Here is a 16,185-nt window from a genome sequence, read left to right as displayed (position 1 = left end):
TCTCTCTCTCTCACTGTCTAACTCTGCCTGTCCAAAAAAAAAAAATATATATATATATATATTCTAAATTCTGGTCACATGTCCTGTAGGCAACCACCATTCTTCTATAAGGAAATCCTGTGTAACCTCTGACCTCCTACAGGTCAGATAAGGATGTCAAAAACACCCCCCCCTTTTTTTCCCAAATAATAGATCAACTGTGTTTCTTTTGAGTTGTGCTCAGTTTAGACTCCTATTTCACTTAGGCAACATGATATACTTTCCTGTGAAACAGGTTTATTTTAATTGAATGGAGCCCAGAGGCAATGCTATAACTACCCCATCCAAGCTTCATGTATCTACCAATGATAAAATGCTTATTTTCAGGGTAGCAGCAATATTACTACAAACAGTTGGGAATAAAACCCTGTCAAGACATCTAAATTATAAGGATGATAACTGAGGCGTCTCTTAGTAACTCTGAATACATATATATTTTCCTACCTTATCTGCACGTGTTTTATGTTTCTCATTAAATGTTTTTGGTACCTTGTAGCAGTAGTTTTGTGAAAGGGCCATGTATAAAGGAGAATACATCATAAAACTGAGGTGGATAAATTTTGTCTTATTTATGTTACATAGAGCCACAAAATGTATGGCAATTTGTTTGTAGCTTCTTTCTGTCCCCAGGTGGTGACTATAATAAGAAACTGATACAGAGTCAAATTCTTTTCACAACAGGCATTAAACAAATCTAGGCCTTATTGTTGAGTATCTAATCATATTTACATTTTCCTAGGTGACCAGGATTTTGTTAGCTAAAACTTCAAAAAGTACCCTGCTCCTATTCCGGGAGGAACTAATTTCATAGAATTCATTTCATTTCATTTCACTCCAACTTTACTGCTTCAGTATTTGTGGACACATTCTTGATTTTAGGGACAAAATCTGATGTACACTACTGTGCTAATGTTAATAATATAATGTCATTTAAATACACCAGAATAATACCCTCTCTCCAGAATGGGTGGAGTCTGAAATAGGCTATGATAACTTATGCCTTCCATAAAGTTTAGGAAAACCAGTTTGCCTTTGAGAACCTAATGAGCAATCCAAAGAAGGGTGGTGGAGAACCTGTACTTCTTACAATTCAATATTATGGGACCTGTAGGTCATGCCCAGTGTAGTATTATTTGTCTTCCTCTGACAGCTAAAGTAGCATCACACAACTGCATTCCCTTCCAGATTAGAGAAACAAGATGCCAGTTCCAGAAGACCTACCTAACAAGCAAAATATTATGCAATCAAAATTCTTTAATAACTGCTATAAGCATTTTGAGTCTTTAGTCCTCTGACAATTTGAAAATCCATATTTTATAAATAAAACTTGATGAAGCATAGGGCCCCAATTGTGTAATTTCGAACAAGATATAGTATTAGTTTCATAGGTATACCCCCAGATAGCCTAATCAAGTGCCTGTCAAATACACATGGATCACCAAGGAATCTTGGTAAAATGAAATTTTGATTCAGTAGAGCTGAGACAGGGCCTGAGAAGCTGCATTTAACCCAGGTGATGTGGATACTTCTGGATCCTAGACACATTTTGGGTAGCAAGACTCCAAACATTTTCTCTTTAAGAATTGTTGACAGATTATCCCAATATAACACTATAGTTAGCTTGAACAGAGATGCTATCAGATAGAGTTCCATCATCTTACACAAACACAAATCAGTATTTTGCTATTTCTTTCAAAGTACTACTTATCTAAAACTTTCCTTAATTTTTAACTAACATCTCCTAAACATTTGGAAATAAATCTTCAGGGACAATAGGAAAATCTGGAATTTTTGTTCTCCTTTTGTAATAATCACTGGATTATTTGTGAGACCATGGGTCATTTTCCAGTTTGTTGTAGTGATTAGAGCTGTGCACTGATATTCTGATTTTTGATTGCTGTCTGGTCTCTTCACAGCTTGTATCACTCTAAACCCTTTGAAAACTGGCATAGCCATGTAGCCACTTCAACAATGAAGTGTGAGAACCTGAGATATATAGCACTTCCAGGAAGAAGTATCAAAAGCCAGTGCCAAGTGTGACAGCTGCCCCATTTTCTATCTTTGTGATCTTGAAAACATATTCCAACATGGAACCTCTGTCAAGCTGAGATCCCTGATTGACTACTACAGTTAGGGAACCTGCCCCCAAACATACACAGACACACACACACACACACACACATCTGTTCAAACTGGCCATGAAACATAAGCAAAAAGAAATTAACTGAGATTTAGGAGATATTTGTTAATGCAGCATAGCTTAATCCATTCTGTCCTTATACATGAATTGAAACAACCCCTGAGAAGTAATTTTTTGAGAGCTCAAAAGACACAAGCTATTTTACAACTATGGGCTGTTTCTGAGTACGTATATCTGAGGGGGCTCATATTTCTAAATGGGGAAATAATAATAAATTTTAGCTATCTGATCCTGAGTGACTTCTATTAAGTAATTTAATTCCACATTTTTAAATCAGCTTAAAATTTTGTTCATTAACTTAAAATGTGAACTAGGTATTTACATAAAGGATAAAGAGATACAGGATTTCAAGTAATTTCTACTACATTCCATTGTCCATTTTGAAGCATTCTTTCTTCCACCAAAAATTCACCAAAAGACAAAACAAATAATTTTCTGTATACTGCATAAAATAAAACAAGATACACACTTCTGATGGGCATTTATTTCACTGTCAGTTCTGAAGAAGATGGAGACAATGTGTGTAGTTCACAATGAGGCAGGTACCAATAGGAAGCTTCTACTGATGGCCCTTACATAGTAGTGTCACATACTCGCCTTGCACCAGGTCACTTCCTTTTCCTTTTTTACTTCCCTATCCTTGCTGAGGACTTGGGTCACTGCCCCCTGTTTGTGTGTGTGTGTGTGTGTTTTTTTTTTGTTTTGTTTTTTTTTTTTTGTCCTTGTTCTCAGTTTCAGTATCATTTCTGCTGCATGTAACAGTACTGACTTAAGTACAGTAAGGGCCAGTGCCACGGCTCAATAGGCTAATGCTCTGCCTGCAGCGCTGGCACACTGGGTTCTAGTCCCGGTCGGGGCGCCGGATTGTCCCGGTTGCTCCTCTTCCAGTCCAGCGCTCTGCTGTGGCCCAGGAGTGCAGTGGAGGATGGCCCAAGTCTTTGGGCCCTGCACTCGTATGGGAGACCAGGAGAAGCACCTGGCTCCTTGCTTCGGATCAGCGCGGTGCGCCGGCTGCAGCGGCCATTGTGTGGTGAACCAACGGAAAAGGAAGACCTTTCTCTCTGTCTCTCTCTCTCTCTCACTGTCCACTCTGCCTGTCAAAAAAAAAAAAAAAAAGGTACATTAAGTCCAGCTGCTCAGCATATATCTCAAATCTTCCACTGTAAGATTTTCAACAGCCTTTCTTATGGGATCTGCCTCCCTTTCTCAATGGTTTTCTTATTTAATTAAGCAGCATAGACAAAAGTAAACCTGTCCTGGTTGACTGGGGACCACACTCAGAGCAAAGGCCAGGCCCTAGAGAGCCTGCACACCACAGCTTAGGATCCTTGAGAGAACACCAACAAGACCAGAACCAGGATTTTTAAATTCCACATTCACTGAGTACCTACATAAGACTACCAGAGAAGAAAATACAGCAGGGCCAAGCTGAGATTAAAATCAGTGGTTGCTAGCAATTTCACAAACCTTGAGAGAAGGATTCAAAGAAATAGATGTCATGATCGCACTCTGAGTTTAGATTAGTAAGAATCATCTTGCAACAAAAGACCAAGACAATTCTAAAACATTTCAGGCAAGATTTAACCTCAAGAGACAGATTGGATTCTTATCACCAAGTAGTTGAAAGAAAAAAATTCCAAAGCCCTTAGTTTGAATTTCAGATTATGGTTGGACCAGACAACCCTGGAAATTATTTCTGTCTAGGGAATCTGAAATAATTATGTAAATGAGATGGATATTTCCTATTCTATTTTGTTTAAGGTGAATGTGGGTCAGTTCAACTACTGTAAATTTCTCTAGTAGCCACTGACAGAAACATCATCACAGGGGTTAATGCGTTTACTAAAATTGAAGGTGAAAAAATAAACAGTGTTTGTATCTTATTGATGTTAGATAGACTCAATAGTAATATTTTTCCAGCTTTAATATGAAGCTACTTTCTAACATTTAATGTTACCAAATTACTCCAGCATCTGAAAGATATTAATATTACTTATAATACATTTTGTCATCTCAGTGGAAAATTCTGAATAAGACTGGTCAGTTTAGAAGCCTGAAAGAAATTACTTACAAGTTATTTTCTTGTGACTGAAATTGCAAATGTCAGACTCCATTACAAGTGGCTGGATTTGGAAGAGCCATTCCTTTCTTCATTCAATTTAGAATATCCCAGAATACCTTATGTAGCATTAAGCTTTCAGTAACCTAAAGCCATCCTAAGACTTTGTGACACTCTTAGCTTTCTTGAGCACCTGCAGCATAGCAAATGGTATAATAGTGCCTGTTCCCATGGAGTTTCCTAACTCATTGAGATGCCAAATGAATAAATACATATTTGTGAATTGTGTGGACTCAGCTAGTGGATGGACTGTTTCAGAGGATCTGAACAGCTTCGTTCACAGATCTGGTGGAAGGAGTGGCTAAAACACAGAGCTCATATGGGACAGTCAATGGGAACCTCCACACGTGGTGTCTCCAGCCTGGTGATCTAAGGGCAATTGAGTTTCTGATGTAGGGATTAGCTTCCTACAGACAAACAACCTCAAGAAAATTAGGTGGGAGTTTCACCTTTTGGACCTAGCCTGAGCAGTCACATGCCATGGTCAGTTACTTGTCTCTTGCCAGGTAGTGAGATTAATAAAATCTTGTCTTTCCCACTTACTAAATATGAGAGTTTATATAGGATACTTAATATCTCTAGGATTCAGTTTCCTCCTCTATAAAATGAAGATAATAAAACCAGAGTCAAGACCACCTATCACATATGCAGCCCTGGGAAAAAAGCACACAGGGATCACTGCCCCCATCAATCTTGTCATTGCCCCTTTCTGCTGTATCCCCAACCCTGAGAGACTTCACAAGAAAGCATATGGCTAATCCAATGGGCAAGTCCAAGCTCTATTCACCCTTTTCTCAATTTTCCCTTCCCTAAGAGGTCACCTGTCAACCATGTATAGGATAACATCAACACTTGGGAGTGAAGAGGCCATAGAAGCCCTGAAGTAGGACCTGTGGCTGTTTAGACAGAGGACGCTGAGGTCCCTGAATCAAAATGTAATGTAGTAAGGGAAAGGATATAGGTTCTAGTTGTTCCATCTGTTTGGTCCCATGGATGGAGTGGGTCACGGCCAGAGAAGGATTAGAGTTGGACTCTTAAAACAGGGCCCAAAGCCAGTTTCTTCTATTCCTCTTGGCTAAGGTTAATCCTGACAAAGCAGATGGTTATTGAATGGGTTAGATAATATGCAGTAATAAAGGAAAGAACCTAGTACATTGTTTGACCCATAGTAGGACCTAAAAATAGTGGTTTCTATTTCTTTCCAAGGCAGTGTTTGATCCATAAGTATTCTTTCCATATGAACAAAATATATATTTATATGTATCAAGCATATGCTGTGTTCTGTGGAAGATGCAAAACATACACACCATTTCTGTTCTCATAGGTGTTATAAGACTGTTGAGGAAAAAAGGCATAAAGTGCAACTGATCTAAGAAGAACTCAATTAAATGCTCAAGGGAGTACTCATGTAGACTCTGTGGCATGCTGGGAAATGGAGGATTTGAGCTACAACCCTTAAGGAAAACCACAAATAATCAACTCAGAATGGATAGAGACTAGATATTTGTAGGTCACATTCAGGGGGCAATGAGTAGACCACCCAAATCTTAGAGAGGAAAATAAATGTGAGCAAATTGTGGTGACCAGCTTCTGTCTGTCTTTGAAACTGTGGAGTCATAGAAACTGTGTAGTCATTGAAGAGTCACTCTTTGAAAAGTCAAAAAAGTTACTCAGATTTTTAATTAGTTTTTTGCACATAGTTGACTCTTGCAAGAGACGTGACGTATGGACTGTCAATGAACCAAGGCAATTAGCAGGTTTATGAGAAAGGGGAGAGAAAACCTTGATGGTCTATGAATGATGAACCTTCGTTTACTTGTTTTGGACAAACTGATTTGATGGCAGTGGCTAGAAGTTTAGCTGGTCCGTCTAATCCCAAGCAGGTTGACTGGGCATTAAATACAATCATTTTTTTTCTTTGTGTATATGATGAAAGTCCTTGAGAGTTTAAGTGTGGCACAAAGTGGGCCCACCATCTCTCTGGAATGCCTACATTTCTCTCATCAGTGTCTCCACCTTTTTTTTTTTTTTTTAGCCACAAAACACCATTTCTCTCTTTGGAAGTTCTCAAGTGCTTTATATATAAATAATTTAAAAGTAACATGAAAATTTTTTTATAATCAGGCAGATAAATCACCCTTTGAATGTAATTTTTCTATCAGGGATGTATTTTTTCAGGCTATTTCCTAAGTTTGTTTACATAATTATGATTCTGATAAAGATCTAATTTTACATCTTGCTTTTTTACCTTCTGAATATGTCTCTACAGAAGCATTTTTGGCCTTCTATCATTTCTTTTTACTTCTAGTTCCTTGGGGAAACTCAGGAAAGAATTAATGACATAAATAATAGAAGTAGTACTTAATGTTTAGTGAAGTAAAAATTCACAAAAAACAAGAAAAATGTCTTCCATAGTTTAAAGATTGCATGTGGTGGAGGCTTGCTCTGAATTGGTCAAGAGTTCTGAGATAATGGGTACTAAAGTACAGTAGCTTGAATATAACAGGTCCTGGTGTTTTGCAGCACAGTGTGATGACTATTGCTCATGATGATATAAAATCATAAAAAACTGGGATATAGGAGCTGGTAGGTGCCAAATATAAAGAAAAGACAAGGAAATGGAAAGACTAGTTACTTGGTATTGTTGTTTTAGGCTTCATATATGTGTTTAAAAGTTGCATTCTACCTCTTAAAAATGTGCAGCTATTACACGTTAATCCAAAATTAGACATTAAACAATACATTTTTTAAAAAGAGGTAGAAGTCATATGGAAACAGAATATCAGCTTTCAGATCAATTTGAAAATGATCCAGGCTGTCTCAGAGACCCTGTCTAGTAATGAGACCCTGTCCTAGTACAATTGAGATGAAATTGGAAGGGCCACCTACCAGAGACTTATGTAGGAGTCTAAGCACAGAATAAGGGGCAGGAATGAATGGCATTCCACAGCCTTGACATCCAGTCTATTAGGATTTTCTTTTAAGACCACTGGCTTAAAATTACAATAATAATTTTTTATTATCTCATAGTTCTGTGGGTTGACTGGGATCATCTTGAAGAATTCTTCATTCATGAATCTGGCATCTGGGCTAAGAAGACTCAAACAGTGGTAGGACAGGAACATCTGGGCTTCTCAGCATCTCTCTCTCCTTCTGTGTGCTCTTCCCAGCATGGTAACTTCAGCACAGTGGGTGTCTTACATGTTAGCTAAGAGCTAGAAACACCTGGGGCCCTACAGAGAGCACCAAGAGGAAGCCAAATTGTTTTTTATGATCAGTCTTGAAAGTCACATAGTTTCTCTTCTGCCATCCTCCCAGAAATGGAAACTGTGACAAAAACGTACCAAAATTACAAGGGAGAAAACCAAGATTTCACTCTTGATGGGGGAAGTGGAAATTTTCTGGAAGTTTATATGGGTTGAGAGACCCATTACCCATTGTATTTTGGAAAATACAATCTGCCACACAAGCTTTCTAGAGGAAGGTTTTTTGTTTTTTTTGTTTGTTTGTTTGTTTGTTTTTTTGTCTCACATTTCTTGGTTGGATGATCAGTCAAGACACTTCTCAAGGTGCCTCAAGCTTTTTGTGCCATGGATGTCTCTGATATAGATGTTATAACAGAGTATTCAATATTTGAGTGAAGAGAGAGACTTCTTATGCTCCCTGTGGTCCTGAGATTAACCCAGAACTGAAGGAAGAGGAACTAAACAAGACTGGCCTGATAGTGATGTTCATGAATATTGCAGAAGCCAAAAGCAGAGTCAGGTGCATATCCCTCTCTACTGGGAGTCCTGTGGGGAAGGATCCACTAATAAGCCGTAATCTGTTGATTAGAAGAGGGTGGATTATATATTTTTATCCATCTGCATCAGTGGGAAGTTACAATCAGCTGCTAACAATGGAAATTCATTCACTGTGGCTGAGCTTTACACATTTAGTATACAAAAGACAATTTAAAATCAGCAGTTGAAGGCAATTCTGTAAAGTCTTCAGGGACCGAGTTTCCTTGCATCTATCTGATTTATTGTATTACTCTAGTTTTCAATTTTCCTTCAAAAGATCACCTCATGGGCCAAGATAGCTGCTGGGGTTCCAGCCATATTCCAGGCAGCAGGAAAGAAGTAGAAAGGCCTTTCCTACTGTTCATTGGTGGGCTTTATTCTCGACTTCCATCTGTTTGATCTCGGCCAGAACTCATTTACATGGGCTCACTAAGTTACAAACAAAACTGGAAAATACAGTTTCTCAGCAGGAAATGTTGCCCAGAAAAGACAAAAAGTAAAAAAAAAGTCAATATTTGGAGGCAAGTCACTCTTTCTGTCAAATGTCTTATTTAAGAGATAAAAAGAGATGCCTACTACAGTGTTCCTTCTTATCCATGGGGAATACTTTCCACAACTCCCAACAGGTGCCTGAAATCTCATATAATAATTAACTCTACAGACACTGTATGCAAATATGTATGATAAACTTCAGAGAAGCACTTCACAGCTTTTCTTTGGTATATTTGAGTTGCCAGCATCACTACTCTTGTAATTTGGAGCCAATTTATAAAGCCAATTAAGTAAAAGAAGACTTACTTGGACATAAACACTTTGACACTCTGTCAATCCAGTAAGCAAGACAGCTATTAAGCAGTTAACAGACAAGTAATGTATACAGTGTGGATACATTAGACAAGGATATTCATAGTCCAGGTGGGATGGAGTGGGATGATGTGAGAATTCATCGTGCCCTGTCAGATCAGTGCACAATTTAAAACTTATGTTTATTTCTGGAATTTTTCATTTAGTACTTTCAAACTGTGGTTGACTTCAGGTAATCTAAACTGCAGAAAATGAAACTGTGTGTAAGGTGAGACTACTGTAAGTTAAATGCATCATGAAGACCTCTCTAGTGACATATAATTGTAACTTTTCTTATTTTTAAGTGATACAAGAGATACTGATGTCAATATTTTGAAATATGAGTTGGAAAGTAGATTTTGTAGAATCCATTTCTCTAAAGAGTAGATGACAGGCAAAAACCATGATTTAAACTTCCCTAATTTCAAAGCCCATTTTGCTCTTTGGCTGTAAGTGACTGAAGTCATAGCTAATGCAGGAGATAAGAGGACAAGTTGAAACTTCAAGGAATGGCATTAACTCTCGGAAACACTGGATGAGCTTCTCCATGGTTCTGATCCTGAATGACAGAGCCAGCACTTTAGAATGTTGCTGATATTAAAATATTAGCTCAGCATTACATACACACAAATGTGCATGACAGAAAATGCCACGAAAGATTCTTCTACATTTCTCCACCTGCAAGCCTCTTACCCTTAAAGGCCCAGATGAAGTCTCATTTCCTTACCAAAGCTGTCCCCTGTACCTGGCATTTCTCCCTTCTCTATACCAGGAGAATGTTCCTACTGTTTGCATTTGACAGTTAGGACCAACATTTAACAATCTTCAGGCGAACATTTAATGTGACTTTCCAAAACTTCAGTATTTAACTGTAGCCTGCTAGTGTAGAGATGTTGTTGTAAGTCAAGTGTGGGCTCTTTGAGGTCAGATCCTTCATACTCTGAGTATCCTTTAAATATTTCCAGATTGATAGAGTTCAGTAGGCTGCTCTGGCACTCCACATCAGAAACAAGAGAAAAACAAAATGTTTACTCACCTCTTTATTCTCAAACTGTAACATACTTTCCAGAATGGTTAAAATGAAAAACAATTATTTAACCTTTTTTTTAAAGACAGAGTTGCAGAGAGAGGTAGAGACAGAGAGAGGTCTTCCATCTGCTGGTTCACTCCCCAGATGGCTGCAATGGCCGGAACTGCGCAGATCTGAAGCCAGGAGCCAGGAGCTTCTTCCGGGTCACCCACGTGGGTGCAGGGGCCTAAGGACTTGGACCATCTTCTGCTGCTTTGCCATGCCATAGCAGAGAGCTGGATCAGAAGTGGAGCAGCTAGGACTCAAACCAGTGCCCATATGGAATGCCGGCGCTTCAGGCCAGGGCTTTAACCTGCTGCACCACGGCGCTGGCCCCCGATTATTTAACTTTGTTCAACCACTTTGCAAAACTGTTTGTACTTATCTACTAAAGCTGAACCCAGGCACATTCTTTGAACCATAAATTCTACTTCAAGTTACATACTTAATAGCAATGCATATGTGCATGAAAAAAATGAACACCACAATAAGCATGCACTAGAATATTCAGAGCAATATTCATGGTAGCCCTAAAACTACTCACGTGCCCAACAGTAGTATGAAGGATAAAAAGATTAAATAAAATGTGATATATTTAAATGATAGAATATATTGTGATAAAAAAATGAACAAACTGTTTCTACATGCATTGGTGTGGATGAATATCATAAAAGTAATGTTGATGGGCCAGCATTGTGCCCAGCATCTCTTATGGGTGCCAGTTCCAGTCCCAGCTGCTCTACCTCTGATCCAGCTCCTTTCTGATATGCCTGGGAAGACAGCAGATCATGGCCCTAGTGCTTGGGCCCTGCCAACCAGAGACTCAGAGTTCCAGGCCTCTGGATTCTGGCTGGCCCAGCTATAGCTCTTTCAGCCATTTGGATGGAAGATCTCTTTCTCTCTACCTCCCCCCCCCCCCTTCTTTTTCTTCTCCTCCTCCTCCTCTTCCTTCTTCCTCTTCTTCTTCTCATCCTCTTCTTCCTCCTACTCTTTCTTTTCATCCTCCTCCTCCCCCTTCTTCTTCCTCTCCCTTTCACTCTCCTTCTTCTGCTCTTCCTCTTCCTCTCCCTCTCTATAACACTGCCTTTCAAATAAAAATCAATCAATCTTAGAACAAAAATAATGATGAGTGAAAGAAGACAAACATAATCTAGACCTGGCTGTCTGGTTTCATGTAGGTAAATTTCAGAAACAGGTGAAACCACATGATCCTATCAGAAATCAGAGTAGAAGCTACTGTCATTGGAGAGAGGAAAAAGGTGTAATCAGGGCCTCTGAAGTGCTGGAATTGTTCTATTTCTTCATCTGAAAGCTGGTCAGCGGGTATTGGTTATTTGCTTTGTGAAACACAAACTGAACTGTACACTTATAATTGGTGAGTTTTTGTCCAAGTGTATTATACTTCACGAACACAAAAATGGTCAGCTATGCCTGTTATCTATTGGGTGATCTACCCATGCTCATGGCCCTGAGTGCTCTTGGATAAAGTAAAATGAGTGAGTTAGATTCACTAGAAAATCTCCTAACTTGCATGTAGTGCTACTTTTTATGTATTTATTTTTTATTTTATTTTATATATTTATTTTAAAATTTTTTTATTTGAAAGGGGGAGAGAGAGACAGAGACAGAGATTGTCCATCTGCTGGTTGACTCCCCAAATGCTTGCAATAGACAAGGCTAGGCTAGGCTAGGCTGAAATTAGGAGACCAGAACTCAGTTTGAGTCTCTCCAGTGGGTGACAGGAAACTCAAGTACTTGAGTCATCAAAGGCTGCCTCCCAGGGTGCACATTATCAGGAAGCTGGAAGTGGAAGTGGTACCTGGACCCAAACCCAAGCACTCTGATATGGGATGCAGACATCCCAAATAGCATGTAACTGCTACACTAAATGGCTGCCCCACATGTAGTCGTAATATCCTGTGGTCCTCAGATTCTACTGAAAACTCATTAAGGGGTGAGCAATTGTCCTAGCAGTTAAGATGCCATGTTTCACATTTGAGTTTCTGCTTTCAAGTCCAAGCTCTGGCTCCTGGCTCCAGCTTCCAACTACAGAAGACTCTGTGAGGCAGTGGTGATGCCACAAGTAATTGGGTTCCTGCTACTCACATGAGAGACCTGCATTGAGTTTCCAGCTCTCAACTTTGGTCCTGGCCCAGCCCTGACCATTGTGAGCATCTGGAGAGTGAACCAGCAGAAGGAAGCACTCCTTTTTCTAAACAAACATTAAAAATCCATTGAAAAAAGATTAAAAGAAAAATTCTCTGACTTGAGGCTACTGTAGGGAATTCCAAGCTGGGGCAAGCCAGCCCTCCATGCTGGAGGTGACAATCCCCTGTATGTTCTAGTCCTAGGGGCTGCCAGCATGTGCCATGGTGGAGCATCCTTTCCTGCAGAGTGGGAGACACAAAGACTGGTGATGAAGCCACATTTTCTAGATTTCTGCCTCAGCTTTGCTTCCATCATCTCCTTTCTCCCTTCCCTTGTCTGAGCTTTCTTTGCTGCATCCTTTGTTTCAGGATTGACATTTGGCTGGGAAAAGTGCCCAGATTTCTCTTCCCTCACTGGCATCTGTCTTAGCTCTCCTTACCAGGACTGCTGCTGTGAGCTCATGCATCGTTTGTGTGGTGTGTTCTCCACCCTGCTAATGGCTAAACCTGACCTGCTGGCTGTTTCCAGTGGTGCACAACATTTTGAAATTACAAATGAGAACATTCTCCCTCTCTGCTTCCCTTCTCAACAGCATGCTTGTCAATTTTGACATGCTATACTACACAGCTCAGGAAAGAATACCCAAGGAGAGAAGATACAGAAAAGAGAGAAATGCAGATATGGATGTGGCTGTGTGACCAGTTACTGCTGTCCTATCACTTTGTTGGGAAGCACTCTTTGCTCTTGCATTGGTGCAGGTTTCAGGACACATCGCTCACAGGTTTCACCAGGTGAGCACCCCAGAAGCTCCGGATCCAAAGCGATGCAGGATGTGAGCAAACGGATTTGTAATCAACACTGAGAAACCTTAAACTAATAGTAATGCAATGAAGGAATGGAAATGACTCCAGCAGACCATGGGGCCCTCTGGTACACCATGAGATTCATAAACAAAGCCTCACGCAAGGCAGACAGGTTAAAATTGGAAACTCTTTCAGTGCAGCCCAAATTCTGAGGCTGGTTTGAGAGATTAATGGAGCATACAGCAGGCTGGCTCCGTAATCATGAAATACAGAGAGCACAAACTTGGCTTTATGCTCTTTCCTTGGAGGCTTGTATGTTGGAAGATGATTTATCAGGGACAGGTGATAACTAAGGGTAACTGAATGAAGCTAAGGAAATTGTTGAGCATGGAGAATAAAAATCTAGTCCGTAGTAGAAGAGATAAGACAAAAGTCATGGAAGTTCTGTCACTCATTATACTCAAAACACTGTTGCAGGAATCTGGCCGATCTCCCTTTTACCTTCTATCCCCACTTCAACCCAAAGCACAATCCAGTCCCAATCCCTGCCTACTTTGAATCCAATTCTAGAATTCTTTTTTTTTTTTTTTTTTTTTTTTTGACAGGCAGAGTGGACAGTGAGAGAGAGAGAGACAATTCTTTTAGCTAAGACTCCAGAAGTGGGGAATTGAGGACAATGAAGACTACCAGTTCATCTCACATATGGTATAAAAGACCAAACAGTCATAAAACAGGCTAATCAAACTGTTAAAAGGATGAACCCAATATGATCAGACACATCTCATTCACTTCTCATTTCTATTGTTTTGGGTTCAATGAATCAACTAGATTGATCAACCAGCTCATCCAGGCCCTATTAGAACTGCATGAGGTAAAATTCTCTGGGTGCTTCACAACATTGCTCACTGCCTAGTTTAAAGACTATTGTCTGTAAAACCACAGAAACATGAAACTTAATATAAAGCATAATTGTAAAAACCATGAGAGCAAACATGTTCATGGTACTTACGACATGCCAGTTGGTGCTCTAAGTACTTTATAGGTACAGTCCTCATCCCTTGGATTGGTTCCAGGAACCCCAACTTCTGCAACCCAGAGGCCAGAATCTGGGAATGCTCACATATATAAAATAGGATAATATTGGGGTATAACCCCCACACATCTTTCTGTATACTTTAAGTCATCTTTAGGTTACTTACATTACCCAACAGAACTTGAATCATCATTATTTCAGGAATAATGGCAAGGAAAAAATCTGCACATGTTCAGTACAGATGTAATTTTTTCCATTTTTTAAAGATTTATTTGAAAAGCAGAGAGAGAGAGAAGAGAGAGAAAGAGAAAGATCGTCCATGTACTGGTTCACTGTCCCATTGGCTGAAACAGCCAAGGCTGGGCAAGGTCAAAGCCAGAAGCCTAGAATTCTTTTTTTTTTTTTTTTTTTTTTTTTGACAGGCAGAGTGGAGAGTGAGAGAGAGAGAGACAGAGAGAAAGGTCTTCCTTTGCCGTTGGTTCACACCCCTCCCCCCCATTGGCCGCTGTGGCTGGCGCACTGCACTGATCTGAAGCCAGGAGCCAGGTACTTCTCCTGGTCTCCCATGTGGGTGCAGGGCCCAAGGACTTGGGCCATCCTCCACTGCACTCCTGGGCCACAGCAGAGAGCTGGACTGGAAGAGGAGCAACCGGGACAGAATCCGGCACCCCAACTGGGACAGAATCCGGAGCCCCAACCAGGACTAGAACCCAGGGTGCCGGTGCTGCAGGCGGAGGATTAGCCTATTGAGACGCGGTACCGGCCATGAAGCCTGGAATTCTATCATGGTCTCATATGGGTGGCAGGGACCCAAGTACATGGGCCAACAACTGCTGCCTTCCCAAGTGTGTTCACAGAGAGGTGATCAACAAGAACTCAATTGGAGCTCCAATATGTGATGTCACATCACTTAACCCACTGTGTCAGACCAGTGGTCCCTCCAAATATTTTTGATCTCCAGTTGGTTGAATCCACAGATGCAGAATCCACTGATATGAAGGACTGGCTGTCCTTCCAACTACACCCCTATGATGGTGGTCCTATAATGAGGCCTATTTTAGAAATTAAGGAAACTGTGGTGGAAAGCAATATCCAGTTGTTTATTCAACACACATCCTTGAGCTCCTCTTGCATGCCTGGCCATTGGAGGCCTGCTCGACTCCAGGTGAATGCTGAGCAACAGGCAGGATCAAAAGTTCTTGCACAGGTTTGCTGTGGCTGACATAACAAAATATTGCAAAACAGGCACTGAGCCACAGAAATGTATTTCTTGCCTTTCCGGAGGCTGAACGTCCAAGGTCTAGGCATTGGCAGCTGTTGTTTCCTCTGAGGCCTCCCTCCTTGGCTTGAAGAAGGCCACCTTCTCTCTGTGTTCTCATCTGGCCTTTTCCTTTTGTGTGTCTTCACCCCTGGTTTCTCTCTGTGTGTCCTAATCACTTGAGAGCCCACACTATAAGTTAATTACTTCCTGGGGCTGGCGTGGTGGTGCAGTGGGTTAAGCCTCTGCCTGTAATGCCAGCATCCCATATGGGAATGTCATGGTTGGTTCAGCCTGGCTTAGCCCTGGTGGTTACAGCCATCTGGGGAGTAAACCAGCAGATGAAGGATTCTCTCTCTCTCTCTCTCCTCTTTCTGTAACTCTGCATTTATAAATAAAAATATTAAAAATAGAATTACCTCCATAAAGACCCTATAGCCAAAAATAGCCACATTCCAAAATACTGGGGGATTAGGGCCTCAACTCATGGACTTGGGGGGATATCATCCAGTCCATAACAGCTTGGAAGACAGTTTGATTCCTTTCTCAATATTGTAGGACTTTAATTTTGTTCCTCTAACTGAGGGCCGCAATATTTCTTTTCCCCAGTGACATTGGTATTCACAGAATGGGAAGCTGTCAAGGTCTGAACTCTGTATACTCGTGCAGTACCATGAAGTACACCAAAGCATTCTGCCCATGTCGTTTGTTATTTAACAGCTCACCAACTCTACAATGCTGGCTTGTGTGAGCCCATGGAAGCAACTGTGTCCAATTGTCCAGTGTTTGTTAAAAACACTGAAAAGGAAATAGCTGCTTATATTTTTCTTTCCTTTTCTCCTCCTCTGAATGGTTCAAAAGTAAATAAACTGGATTCCAGCAACCCTGCCA

General features: G+C 40.5%; 1 long non-coding RNA gene across 1 annotated transcript in view; it reads left to right on the top strand.

Moving 5' to 3' along the window:
- The window catches only part of LOC127490994 (uncharacterized), an 18,756-nt gene extending 2,571 nt beyond the window's left edge, over positions 1-16,185 (top strand). The window contains exon 3 of the long non-coding RNA XR_007919415.2: positions 15,904-16,185. This is a non-coding gene — a long non-coding RNA (uncharacterized lncRNA). The remainder of the gene's footprint in view (positions 1-15,903) is intronic.

This window comes from Oryctolagus cuniculus, chromosome 11, assembly GCF_964237555.1.
Source record: "Oryctolagus cuniculus chromosome 11, mOryCun1.1, whole genome shotgun sequence".
NCBI lineage: Eukaryota > Metazoa > Chordata > Mammalia > Lagomorpha > Leporidae > Oryctolagus > Oryctolagus cuniculus.
Note: the sequence above shows the minus strand (reverse complement) of the source record. Positions and strands in the feature narration are given on the sequence as shown.